The sequence below is a fragment of the Oxyura jamaicensis genome, chromosome 6, assembly GCF_011077185.1.
Source record: "Oxyura jamaicensis isolate SHBP4307 breed ruddy duck chromosome 6, BPBGC_Ojam_1.0, whole genome shotgun sequence".
NCBI classification, from domain to species: Eukaryota; Metazoa; Chordata; class Aves; order Anseriformes; family Anatidae; genus Oxyura; species Oxyura jamaicensis.
The window spans coordinates 21,205,925-21,220,487 of record NC_048898.1 but is presented as its reverse complement, the minus strand read 5'-3'; the positions used below and the strand labels follow the sequence as shown (position 1 = coordinate 21,220,487).

General features: G+C 35.7%; 1 protein-coding gene across 2 annotated transcripts in view; it reads right to left on the bottom strand.

Moving 5' to 3' along the window:
- Nucleotides 1-14,563, bottom strand: part of LOC118169252 (heparan sulfate glucosamine 3-O-sulfotransferase 1-like) — a 137,454-nt gene that overhangs the window by 78,262 nt on the left and 44,629 nt on the right. For both annotated transcript variants that reach the window (XR_004751981.1, XR_004751980.1), the window contains exons 2-3: nt 14,001-14,290; nt 7,249-7,423 (exon numbers count right to left, since the gene is read on the bottom strand). The gene's annotated coding sequence lies outside the window, so the exon portion shown is untranslated. The remainder of the gene's footprint in view (nt 1-7,248; nt 7,424-14,000; nt 14,291-14,563) is intronic.

Genomic DNA, 14,563 nt, shown 5'->3' with positions numbered 1-14,563 from the left:
ACTGTAATAGATTTAAATCTGTATCCTCATAACTAAACTGAACTGATGACAAAAAAAAAAAAAAAAAAAAAAAAAAGTAAATAAAAAGACATTTGTCAGTTGCTTGTATGCCAGTCCTATGAGACTCCATAACAACTGAAAGAAACTGGAAATTCTCATTGTGGAAAAGGAATAATTGGCATAACTGGCATTCTTGAGACTTGATGTGATGATTCATGACTTGAATGTTAATATAACTGGTTATTATAAATTCAAAAATGGTAGACTATGTAAAATAGAAATAGATAGGAGAAAACATTCCACATATTCAACATCATACATCTGTCTTTTAGAATAATTGGTAAGTCACAAGTATAGGTTTCATCTAAATGAAAATGATAACGACACCTAGGTAGATACCTATTAAACACTATCAGATCAGAAAGTGAGATGAGTTCCTTTTAAACTGCTTGTCAATGTTGTCAATGATGCATTCAAATTAAAGAAAAAAAAAAGAAACATTTTTACGTAAATTGGGAACTATACATCTGTCTACCTGGTAATAAAGCAACTTTTTTTTTTTTTTTTTTTTTTTAAAAAAAAAGGAGAAATTCACCCAACTCAACTATTTTGATCCTCAAAATCATGAATTAAAATGGATTAAAATAGGAGGTTGATGGCTGCCTGGGAAACAACCCTCATGACCTAGATTTAAAAGCATAACAAAGAACAGGATGCAGCTTCTTCCCCATCATCTGACAGAAAAAACACACTGTGTAGGGCAGTGTTAATGTGAGGAAGAAAGACTTCTCCTCAACTTTCCTAAACTGCTGGAAATTATTCATAAAGTAACTACAAGGAAAAAAAATCAATGAAAAATGATCCAATTGAAAGATCTGTGAAATTAAATAGTGGAAGGTCAAAATAATGAGTACAACACAAACTAGTTACTTTAACTATGGCTTCAAATTTGGTGAAAGTCCACCCTGGCTGAAGTCAGCAATTTCTAATGCAAGTCAATGAATCAAACAGTAGAAAAAGGAAAATATCAATAGCAATAGGTATCAAGTTGGAGTTTACTGATAAGAAGTTAGAGAAACATATGACTGTCAATCCAAAAGAAAAATAAGATGGATCTTTTAATCTACTTTTGGAAAAAAAAAAAAAAAAAAAAAAAAAAGAGCTCTTACTCTTTTCAGATAAACTGGGGGATTTTCATAGACGAGGTATAAAACATATGAACATTCAGTAAATTTATTTGTGCTGTATTTGGAAGAAGTTTGACAATATGATTCAATAAGCAGAATGTAGGAAGGGATGTTAGACAACATTTACTTAGAGCTGGTGTTTTATAATCAAGATGCCCAGAGTATCCCTGTCCAAAGGACTTACAAAAAAATACTAAGAGTATTAAAGATCACTAGTTCCTAGTATTCCTAGTGCTCCCATGAAATTTCAGATGCCTGGAGGAATGCTAATGTTGCATCAATATGAAATAAAAATAAAATAATTAGAGGGGATGATAGTATTGTTTTAGTGTGGCATGAATCCCATGGAAAATATGGAAACACTAATATGAGAGTCAGTCGCCAAAAATTACAGGAATAAAATAATATCAGCCTTGTTTACTGAAATGACAGTCATTAACACATGTTCTATCTGATCTAATTATCTGGTTTCATTCTTCAACAAAATTTCTGGTTTAGTTGATAAAAGTAACTGGAAAGATGCAATAGCTTTTGTAGAGCATTTGAATTAGTGCAATAAAATAATCTGATAGGAAGTTAATGCAATATAATACCTATAAAGCTTACACTAAATAGAATGAAAACTGAGTAATTGAAAGACAAACCAAAACATTTCTGGTGGAGCTCTGCAGATATCAGTACAAATCCTGAAGCTATTCAGTAATTTCACCAATGAAGAGAATAAAAAACTGCTTCTGATATAATCTGTGGAGGATGAAAAGGCTACAGAAAACTAATAATAGGAGCATGGCAATCTTGTATCAATGTACTAATATTATTTTTATGATAACACTATAACCTCCAAAGCTGAGTGGGTCACATAAGCACGTAAGACTGGAATAATACTGGGACTATGCAGATATAACAAAGCAATTTTCAATTGATTCTGAGAAAAAAAAAAATGATGAAAATGTTTGCATTTTTATCCTACCCCAAGCTTGCTCTTTTCAGATACAAAAATGCAAGTTTCATTTTGATATGCACTGCATTTCAAGTAGTCGGATGTTATATGTTACATGGTTTTGCGGAATTAGAAATTCAAAATATAAAATGCAGAAGTGTGGATATAGATATGTACTATGTTTGAGAACAATCCAGTAATATATTTTTTGAAAGGTTAGTGGCAGATCAATTATATATTTTTTCACAAAATTCACTAAAATTTCCTAATACTGTGTGCAGTTAAGAAACTGCAAATCTCAAAGTTTAAGATTCATCCTTACAGTGTTTCTATTTCACACAAGACATTAGCCTTAAGGACCATTAGTGCTGCATAGGATATTATCTTCTTTTGCTATTCATTTTATGTCAGCAAAATGTCTTTTGGAACAGGTTGCTGTCTAATAGCATTTATATATTGTTATTACATTTAGTTGACTTCTGAGTAAATGATGTAAGTAAATATGCAACTCTAAATTTTCTAATGTATTTTCCAACGGAGGCAGAAGCATTATTTGTCTTCACATTTATGTACATAGCACACATATCAGCTTACCCATTCAATACATCTCTCAAAATCTACAAACATATCATACTTCAATAGTGTCCATGAATATCAATACTAAACCTTATCCTAGATATGGCATCCATAGGTGCCACACTTCCATTCTCCTCTTTTCCCTTCTAAAAACTATCAAACAGAAAACCCAGGAACCCCATACTTAGGATGGAGATGCAAATGCCTTTCTGCTTCTAGTTACCTGCCAACTTCCTAGTAACCTGAGGACACCTGAGAAAACCATGGACAGTATGTACTTGTGAATCCAACTCTTGTGGCCTATCCAATGCTCTTGTGGTGTGATATAAAGGCATACCTGATAAGCAAACAAGTCCTTCTGGGATTCTTTATCTGAGTTCATATCATTTGCACATTTTGTAATCTTGAGTTCTGAAATCAGTAGAGTGATATGGATCTTCCTCATTCTTTATTTCCCCTTCTACGTATCCTTGTAATTTCCTTTGCCACTGCCAATAAAGATACACAGCTAAAATCCAGTCATTCTTAAACAAAGAGAATTCTGTACTCCTACCATGGAACTAAACATAGGTCTGGCACTTGCATTTTATATGGAGCAGAGAGTTAAGAAGGAATAAGGCTGACTATTTTTAAAAACTCTTACAAAATCCTGAAACTGAGAAGACTATCTGTTCACAGGAATTGATGTGGAAATAAATTAAACAGACATTTTTCTCTCTTGCTTACAAGAACTATGAAAAGTGTATTGCTAAAGACACTGACAAAACCCAGCAGATTACTCATCCTGACAGCCTCTTTCTACTATTTGGTTTTATTTTTCCAGATGTCTGCTGGGAAAATCCCCTATCTGCTATACCTCTTCCCAATCTCCCTTCATTTCCCTTTAATATCCTTGGTCCTACCCCATGATTACAAATCTACAATGTCAAATCTGCAACGTAGGTGATGTTTTGTGCTAGTCGTTTGCCTAAGAGTCCATACTGCCAAAAGTTGACCGACAGCTTTGGAACAGAAAAAGCAAACAACAGTAGCCATATATATTTGTTGCTGGCTACAAAAATATCCAAAGGGAATAAGAAAAACAAATTGGTCCAGTTTTTCATCAATTTTTCAGGTCCAGTTTTTATCAACATTCTCTATAGAAAACTATTAATGGAAGAAATGGTTTTCCTAGTCTTGTAAATCACTCTGACTCTATAATACAATTTCAGATTAATTTAAATGAACATAAACTATTGATGCTCCAATTGCCTAAAAAATCAAATGCTCTTGTTTTAAATAGGCAAGTTTAAACCAATATTACATCTTTAGATACTATCACTGTCCTTAGCGTCCTGACAGAAATAAAACCAAAAAAAGTAACCTGCCCAATGGTCAAGAGCCCTCTGAATATGCCCTATTTTATTTGCATTCATTTTGCAATAATTTGCATTTATTCACATAGAACCAATACTATTTACATGCTATAGATATGGACACAAAACATCCACATTAATCTTTGGGGTATATTTTGTCCATCTATGCCACCATGCTTTCAAATTCCACTTCACTGTGAAATTGCCTTTCACATTTTAAAGGTAGAAAAAAAAAAGAAGGACAGGACAGGACAGAACAGAACAAGAAAAGAGAGGACGAGAGGAGAGGGGAGGGGGGGGAGGGGAGGAAAGAGACGAGCAGTTCACAAAAAAAATGCCTCATAGTGGTGATACACCCATCCTCCATGGACTTTTGTTTTTTTTCCTCCAATTTCTTTATAGACAAAAGCAACAGAAATTACTCAGTACTGCAGATTCAGCACCTGAAATACGGCACCTGCAGGAAAGGACAGGAATAGTCCTAACTAACTAACGGGTTATTGAGAAATGATATTTTGTACCAGGTAGCTGTCTTTTTGACAGATCAAAGATCAGTGTAAAGAGGGAAAATATATACTGAAAATATATACTACTTTCTACTACATGCACTTTCTACTTTTGCAGTATATAGGTCTCTCTTTACTAGTCCATAAGTGAACTGTGGAAAAATATTACATAACATGTCTATGCAGTGTCTAATTTCCTCACAGTTTTTTTTTTTTTTTTTTTTTCCCCCACCAATCAACCAGATAACTTCCCATGTTAACAGATAAAACAGAATCACAGAACCATCTAGGTTGGAAGAGACCTCCAAGATCACCAAGTCCAACCTCTGACCTAACACTAACAAGTCCTCCACTAAACCATATCACTAAGCTCTACATCTAAACGTCTTTTAAAGACCTCCAGGGATGGTGACTCAACCACTTCTCTGGGCAGCCCTTTCCAGTGCCTACCAACCCTTTAGGTAAAGAAGTTCTTCCTAATATCCAACCTAAACCTCCCCTGGTGCAACTTTAGCCCATTGCCCCTCATCCTGTCACCAGGCATGTGGGAGAATAGACTAATCCTCACCTCGCTATACAGACTCCTTTAAGGTCAAACCTTACAGACATCTTTCAATATAAGGGATCTTATAAATTTATCAGCCTATACAGAATTCTGACTTGTCCCATTCTTCCTTATCTTCTCACACACTTCTGTCTTCAGTCCTTCTTTTATTCAGCTAGATGGAAAACACTAGGAATAAAAGTACATACATTGATTTTTTTGAAACAAAGTCCTGAATATTTACTGTGTATTTGTAGATAATGGGCTGTCCTTGGCTGAAAAGGAATGGCTTAAAAGTTATTTATGGGGAATAAGAGCTGGTCTGAGACTTAGTACTTGGTACTATCTACTAAGAGCCATATTGCCACTATTAACCCTTGTAAGGGGTTACATCAATTTAAGTTGCTCAGGATAAAAGATCTACTAAAGGGCAACAAGGTTGAAGTCCAAACAATAACAATGCAATCTATATGCAGTCATCATCTCCTTTAATTTTCGGTCATCAAGCTAAATTATGCTTTCACTTCATACCAACACAACTTGAGTTGACCAAAATTAGGTGACAGAAGAACTTAACTGATTGAAGTACTTTGAGGTGACTCATGTGGTGCTAATAGCATAGGCACCAACAAGGGATGGTGAATAATTAAATGAAAAGAGACAAGCAACATTCAATTAGGTTAATTTTGATAACAAGTGATAGCTACTATTGATAACTATTATATAACTTCATGAAACGTGTACAATAAATGCTTCAAATGCTACAGGTTACTGCATATTACTGTGGTGGTTTTACCGTGCTAGGCAGTTGAACACCACAACCGCTCTCTCACTCCCCCTCCTCAGATGAGGAGGGGAAGAAGTAAAGGAAAGAACAACTCACGGGTTGAGATAAGGATGATTTAATTAAAGAGGGGGGAAAAAAAAAAAATATATATATATATATATATATAATTAAGGAAATATTATTATTAATTAAACAATTCAACTAAAGGGAAAAAAAAGGGAAAGGGGAAAAGGGAGGGGGAAAGGGAATAACTAAACAAAACAAGTAAAGGCTATGTGGAAGTGCAGAGGAAAGAAATTACTCTCTACTTCCCACAAATGAGCGATGCTTGACCACATCCTTGAAGCAGGGCCTCAACGCACGTAGCCGGTGTTCGGGAGGAGGACAGACGTTTTCGCAACGAGAGCCCACCCCTCCCCTCTTCTTCCTTTTTCCACCTTTTATTGCTGAGTGTGACATCATATGGTATGGAATATCCCTTTGGTTGGTTTAGGTCAGCTGCCCTGGTGATGTTTCTTTCTCACTTTTTGCTCACCCCCTAGGAGGGTCAGAGAGAGTCCTGATGCTGTGCCAGCACTTCTCAGCAGCAGACACAACACTGGTGTGATACCACTGCTGTTCTAGCTACAAGTGCAGAGCACAGCACTGTATGGGCTGCTGCAGGGAAAGTTAACATCCCAGCCAGACCCAGTACAATTACTTAAATTGTATGCAGGTATCCTGTACTCTGAGATGTTAGTGGCAAATAAAAATGTAGAAAGAACTATGCATGGATGCATCACAGAGAGGTCAAAGGTACTTGGAAGTATTTACTATCAGCTGAATTTAGTTTCCATCTTTGTGTCTTATTGGCATTAATATTCTTGTACCACCATGATCAATTTGATAAAAATGTGATGAAACTAACATCAACATAAAATACAAATGTAATCTGATGGTAGGTAAAATTTGAAGATGGGTGAATGGCATTTCGGATCTGGGTAGTGTTCTGACTTCTAGACATCACATCAACAAGGGTAATTAGGTACATATTTGTCCTGGGTTTCAAAAGCAGTTAAGTTCCCAAAAGATAACTGAAGAATTGGGCCAAAATTTATTACATAAAAAAGTGGCATTGTCACTACTACATTGTCCTTCTTGCTCTACTCCAGTGGTTGAATTTTGAACAAAGGGTAAACGAAGATGTATATTGGTCTTTCATGAATGAAAGACACTTAGTTCAGAAAGAAACTCAATGTTTCTTTCTTGGATAATTTACTCATCACATTGGGATTCCAATTGGAGGCATATAGCTTATTTACACTATATATTCACTATAAGTCTTGCAGGTATCATGCATGGCATTTCACTTACCATTCAGAGTCTACTCTGGAGTTCAGGTATCTAAATGCCTACATATAAACTGCAGTTACAAGAATCTACACTCCGTGGCAAATAGTCTGACTTGTTGTAGCGAGATGTAGTAAATGGATCTTCTTTACATCATTTTATTTTGTCTTTCTTTACCATACTATCTTCTATTCTTTGTCTGATGGGAAGAAAAAATAAATAAACCTTTGTTTTAGGAGCGTAATGCTAACTGTTGATTATGCTACTCAAACCCCAAAGTTGCCTGAAATAGATGTCCAATAATTGATCATAATTCATACGATAATTAGTGCCTTAATAACCAAATACATAGGTGCTTTAATTTCTACTTGTAGATTTTTTCTACCCCATCTCATAAATATATGTGATATTTTTTGTGGAGTTCTATTCTCAAGATTTTGTATATTTTCTAGTGCCATTATTGTTCTCTAAGACTATGATATGTAATGCCAGTTCACTGTTGACGATGACAACAAAGTTTATCAATTATGCATTCAATATTTCAGATGTCACAGGTAATACAGTGGAAAAAATCACTGCTTTAAAGTCATTTTTTTTATTCTCATTGCAATTGATTGAAAACTAGGTCAACAACCACTCCAAATAGACAATGATATTAAATGTGGGAGAAATGTTATACAGAAATAATTAAGCACTTACTATCTTAAATTGTAAATTCTTTCAACCATACCTGCTGACATAAATTTGAAAGCAAACGCTTTTGCTTCATGTAATATCCAGTTTCAGTACTACAACACAATGAAAACATCACTTTTCTTTGGCACCTCAGTAATTGCAATGTGATAAACATTCAGACATGCCACATGCTAATAAGTGGGCTTATATATAGTAACTAGTAATTAAAATTTTCTTTTTTTTTTTTTTTAACTACCTTAATTGGTAGTTAATTTATGCACCTGATTTTTCAGGTGCTTTTACATACTCATTAAAAATGACCTCCAAGAAAATCAGGCATGCTGAAAAAGGAGACAGAATGACAGCTTGGTTGCTACTAAGTGTACTACTTCCCTTTCTCTGTGCAGGGAATGCTTTTTAAGTACTGTAATTACATATGATGAAAATAGTAGAACAGTTTCAGAAACTTTTCATATTCAACCATATTACAGCACTAGTTACAGAGCTATCAGTATTTCTTTTCCAAGTGCCTGTTTACCATTTTCTAACAAAATTCGCTACTGGCTGAAATCTGGTTTGTACTGTTTTAGACTGGAAAAATTTGTATTGTTTTGTTATCTGTCTCTTTGTCAGAATATTAAGTGCTGTGGTTTAACCCCAGCAGGAAGCTAAGTACCTACCACACAGATGCTTACTTGCTCTCCCCTGGTGGGATTGGTGAGAGACTCAAAACGGTAAAAGTGTGAGAACTCATAGGTTAAGATAAAGACAGTTTACTAGTTAAACCAAAAGTTATGTGTGCAAGCAAAGTAAAACAAAGATTTGCTACTTCCCATTGGCAGGCAAGTATTCAGCCACCTACAGGAAATCAGGGTTCATCACTTGTAAGGGTTTCTTGGAAGACAAATGCCATAATTCCCAATGTCCCTCCAGTTTTACTCTTCAGCATTAGGTCATGTGGTACAGAATATCCCTTTGGCTGGTTTGGGTCAGCTGTCCTGGTTCTGTCCTGTCCCGGTTCTGTCCTGTCCCAGCTTCTTGCGCACTGAGGAGTGAGAAGCTGAAAAGGCCTTTGCTCAGTGTAAGTGCTGCTCTGCAACAACTAAAACATCAATGTGTTATCAATATTATTCTCATCCTAAATCCCAAACACAGCACCGTACTGAGAAGAAAATTAACTCTATCTCAGCCAAAAACAGGACATAATAATTTTATGAATTAAACAAAAGATATTTTTTTTTAATTATTATACAATGCAGAATAAGTGGACTAAAATGTATTTTTTAACAAAAGTGTTAGACTACATAAAATTAATCACAACGCCTGTACAATGACTTTAGCTGGATACTTAATGCTACATTAAAGCTTTGCACAGACTGGTAAGCTGTGAAGCATCTGCTTCCTTGTTAAACAAATGCCTCTCACTGGGGAGAAGTAAACATAGTTTTTCATTTTATGCAATAAATGCATTGATAACATTTGAGATCTAAAATATCCATGTATATAGCAGCCACAATGGCTTTACAGATATAGGAATACAAAAGGTAAATTATTGTCTTCTAGGAGTAAGTCTGCCTTGCTATACTTTCACAGGCATATTAAAAATTCCATGGGCATCTGGTGTGAGGGAGAACCACTTTTCTCACTGGTAATCCTGCTAAACAGTTACATAAATGCACTGACAGACCTATTACCTACATGCTCTGGCCAAGACAAAGTGTGTCCAAGCATTTCAAAATCTTAAGTGACCTTCTCCAACCACTGATCCACCCTTGCTTTGCCTCTTACATACTTTGAAATACCCTTTTCACATCAGGGGGCATACGTGTGCTTGGTAAAAGGCACACCCGCTATTTATTTATTTATTTTAAGTTTTCATCTATCTGTGGCTGAATTCATCACTGCTAAAACAAGGTGTTCAACTCTGCAGAATATTGTGAAGACAATCTTTTTAAGCTGTCTGAAGTGTTATAATACTCTACTAAGTCATGTCAAATGTCTTTAGAATCACTTCAAAAACATTAATTCCAACAGAATGATTTCTTAGGTATTCTGCTATATGATTTGATATAAGAATGCTAAAATGGTGCGGTGATCTCAATCTCTGAATGTTCAGAAGACATAAGAAGAACAAATAATAACCAGGCCACTCTAATGTGTTTTGCCTCTTTCTAATCTTACCGAAGCTTTATAATTCAAAGACATGGTGAACTTTAGATCAGGAGCCACGTCTTCCTAAGTCCTTGTATGGTAGCTAAGACAATGGCCCATAATCAAGGCCCTACTGAAAACTAAGTATTAAATAGCAATAGCAATTCAAATAATACCACCATCTCTCTAGAGCACAGTACATTGATTGCCTTGTACTTTTCATAGGATAATTTTAAAAGCAAAATAAAATGTGGATTGATTGTACATCAGATATGGAATAATATTATGTGTAGTATAAGTGTAGTGAAATGTTCTCTAAAGGAAAATGCATACTAATATCTAAAGCCTGCTCAGTTCTGCTTCCTTTTTCATTATAGCTGATGTTTCATTTTAACATATACATTTGAAACTCACTTTATGTTTTAATGGAATGCTCTGGGCCAAATTGATCCCCAGTGTAACGCTGCATGTGCATGTCAGACAATTATTACTATTTTTAATGGCATGAGTTTGGGATGGCTGCATTATTCATGTGGGGCATATTGATAAGAAGGTCATTAAGGTCATTGCAAGAATTTAAAATACTTCTGCAGTTCAGAAATGTACTTTTTACATACATACTTTTAAAATTTATGCTTACTAGCTTTTTTTTAAAAAAAAATATTGATGAGTACTAATATTATTTATTTCACCCTCTGTCTGTAAGTTCAAATTTCATTAGCTATTATTTGCAGGCTTGGAATGGCGACAATAAGCCTTAAATTAGAAAATCTCAAAAGAAAATTCCAGTGTTGTAGCAGATTCTCACTTTCTTTAGAAGATTAATGGAGCAGACTTGTAGTACATTTTCTGTATCCTGTGGCTATTCATTTGACATATTCATTATGCCAGATACCATGTTACGTTTGAGCATTTTCAAGAACCTGCTCTATTTTTTATTTTTTTTTTTTAGCAAGAAAGCTCTGAATTATCTTCATTATGAAAGTACTGTTAGGTTGTGCAGGGCTGTCTATTAGAATTACTTGAAAGAGTTCATTATATTTCCGACATAATTTATAACAATAGCCTGGAGTTATGTTTTATCTGTTGTGTTGACTTTATGCCCTTTTTTCTCACAGCTCCTACCATAGGGGATGCAGCCAAGGTAAAATGGCACTACATCTATATTGCTAATAAGTAATTTCTACTCCTTTTAAAGTTATGATTATCAGCTGTGAACTGGAGAAATACAAATAGGTCTTGTAATTTATATAATGGACTAGACCATCCACAGGCAGCTCCCAGTATTTGGGATGCAGAGACATGGTATGGAATTTTTTTCCCAGAATTTTATAATCTATGAACTGAAAAGTATGAATGCTTACTTTGACTGGAGCTGTATAGAAAATGTCCTTCATTTTCACATAGGAACATCCTATGACTTTGCCTTGACCAAGGGCTGAGTGACTCAGTATAACTAGTCATAGTCAACAGGACATTGCAAACAAGGCCTAAACAAAATGAACCATGGCTGACATGGCAATGCAAGTAGGATCTGAGTGTAATGAGCCTTGGTGTGGGCCACAGATTGACAACTGACAGGAGAACAGTACCTGAGACTGCTGGAAATTTGTACTGCAATCTCACTGGGAGCTTGTGCCAACATCCAGCTATAAAGAAGACACTTGGCAGTAAAAGCTGGGGTTGGGGGGTACATTGTTATGGGGACATCCCACATTGTGTTGAAGAAGAGTACCTGAGGTGAAATTTTTATGCGTTGGTGCTGAGCCTCTGAACGAGAGCTTGACACTGTGCCTGCTCAGAGGGAATATCACATTCCCCTGCTCTTGACCATGCTGCCTCACTGGGCTGGTAATTGGGGTTGGTTTCAATTAGTTGTGTCTTTGTGTACTTGCATGAAAAGTGTCCTGGTTTCAGTTAGGACAGTTATTTTTCCTCCTAGTAGCTGGTAGGGTGCTATGTTTTGGATTAGGATGAGAAGAGTGCTGATAACATGCTGATGTTTTAATTGCTGCAGAGCACTGCTTATACTAAGCCAAGGACTTTTCAGCTTCTCACTCTGTCCTGCCAGCGGGCAGGCTGGGGGTGCAGCAAGAGCTGGGAGGGGACAGACCCAGGACAGCTGACCCAAACTGGCCAAAGGGGTATTCCATACCATCTGACATCATGCTGAACAATATACAGGGGTGGCTAGCCGGGGTGGGGGGGCCGGCTGCTCGGGGTTGGGCTGGGCATCGGTCAGCGGGTGGTGAGCAATTGCATTGTGCATCACTTGTTTGTACATATTATTATTATTATCATTATTATTTTCTATCTTAATAAACTGTCTTTATCTCAACTCACAGGCTTCACTTTCCCGTTTCTCTCCCCCATCCCAGAGAGGGAGGGGGGAGGGTGAGCAAACGGCTGTGTGGTGTTTAGCTGCCAGCCGGGTTAAGCCACAACAAAAGCTTTTTCTGACACAGTCTAATTATTGCTTATTGCAATTAAATTGACCTTAGCTCTGTCACAATGTATAGTGTTCCTTTTTCCTCAGTGACATCATTCAATTCCTGTTTGCAGTATTCAGGGATGAACATATTATTTAGGTATCGGTCATTTTTAAGAAGCACTGAGTATCCCTTGCCTTGAACACCTCAAATCAAGTTAAGTAAGAATACTATGACCTATATAGAGTAAGTACAAGCACTCCAAATAGAGCTGGAGAAACCTGAGTTACCTTGTATGGTTTGCAAGCATTTTGCGACATACAGATACAACAGTGTTTGGAAAAGGTAACATCAAGCAGGAAAGTTTTGAAAACTCTTAATAACAGACATAAGGCTATGGTTCATATGCTTAGAGAACTGGAGCAAATAGTAATAGCACTGTATTGCCAGAGAGCAGACTTCACTTACTCTGCTTTGAAAATTCTCCTTGTTTTCAAAGTATCCAGAGGTAGCTAACCAAATCCTCTGCAATCAGGAAAAAAAGCCCCTGCTGATCTTGCTTTTCAAGAAATTATCCTGTGTAAATTATTGAAAAGATGAGTCACTATTTCCACAATTTCCTGTAAACACACGCATATTTCATGAGATCCTGTGGGAGAGGAATATTTTAAAAGCATAAGTTCATAAACTTATAATTAACTTACGTACTTTAGAAATATCTGACACACATGGGTCAAAAAATAATTTTTGAACTACAGGTTTATATTTTCAAGAAAAATAACAACTTTTTTATTGCATAGCGTTGTATTCTGATCATCCATTCTTTAGCTGTGCTTTTTTCAGCAGATTTTCATCATGCTTGCTAGTGTTAAAATAGTATATACCAAGATCAATTTGTTAACTAAATCCGCCTTCCTCCTTTATTCTTTCTTTTTACTGTCCCCTTCATGTTCTTAATATTAATTATGAAAAACCTAAAGAGTGTTTCTTGCAAAAAATACAACTCAAGAATTCGGCAGTGCCCTTTTACATCTAGACCCTGATTTAAGAGCCAACACAGATAAGAGCATAAGATAGTATTGTATTCTAGCACATTAAAAGGTCAAATTTAAATGAGTTCAATATTGAGATACTTTTCTTCATCTCAGGAAGTAACCAATTATGAACTCAAGTTAAATATATATGCCATTTCAGAAAAAAGTTGTGTGAGTTATATTGATGAATTTAAGCCATAATTATGCCAGTATTAACAAACACTTAACATTTGACTCCTAATCAGTCATACCAGAATTAAGAGATATGTAAAGTTTGAAAAAAAAAAAAAAAAAAAAAAAAAAAAGTATTAATGTTTGGACTTCTTTCTTCTACTGTAAATGTTTGCTATGTGTGCAACAGTATTTCCCAAACTATTTAGTCCAAAGGATATTCCTGTTCTCCTCATGCAGAGTAACCTTTACCTTGTTTTGATCGCTTATATTGTTTTTAACGGTTAAGAGATACTGAAAGAAGTCTTATAATTACCTTCAGTGCTTGTGTTGTGGGCAAAGTCTTACTGAGAATGTTGCATTCAGGAGCTATTTTTGTTTTCTTAAATTTCTTCATGTGAAGTATCTGCATTAGATACAAGGTTGGCAGTGTACAGGATCCAGGTGGAGCCTTTTCAAGAACTTTTTCTTCACTGTTGCTAAGATCATTTATCTGTGTGGCAATTCAGATCTTGCAATGGGATCCATTTTGACTATGGAAGTTCACAGTAACATCAGAATGTCTCTCTAGAAGTCATTCTTCATGAAGGAATGAGTTCTGTATACCTAAAGTCACGCATTAAAAAACAAACAAATATATTTTACTCTTCTGCAAATCACTGTCTGTGTGTATATATGTATTTATATGTGTGTATATGCATATATATGTATACACATATACACACATCAAGTCAGATGAAATATAAATAAAGTGAATAGGGGCTCTAAGCATTGTTTCAACTTGTTTATTCAGAACAGCTGTATTGTGCTTCAGTGGAATCTGTTGGACTTTTGCCATTGACTTCAAAGGAATCAGATTCAGGCCACCAAAAACAGCAA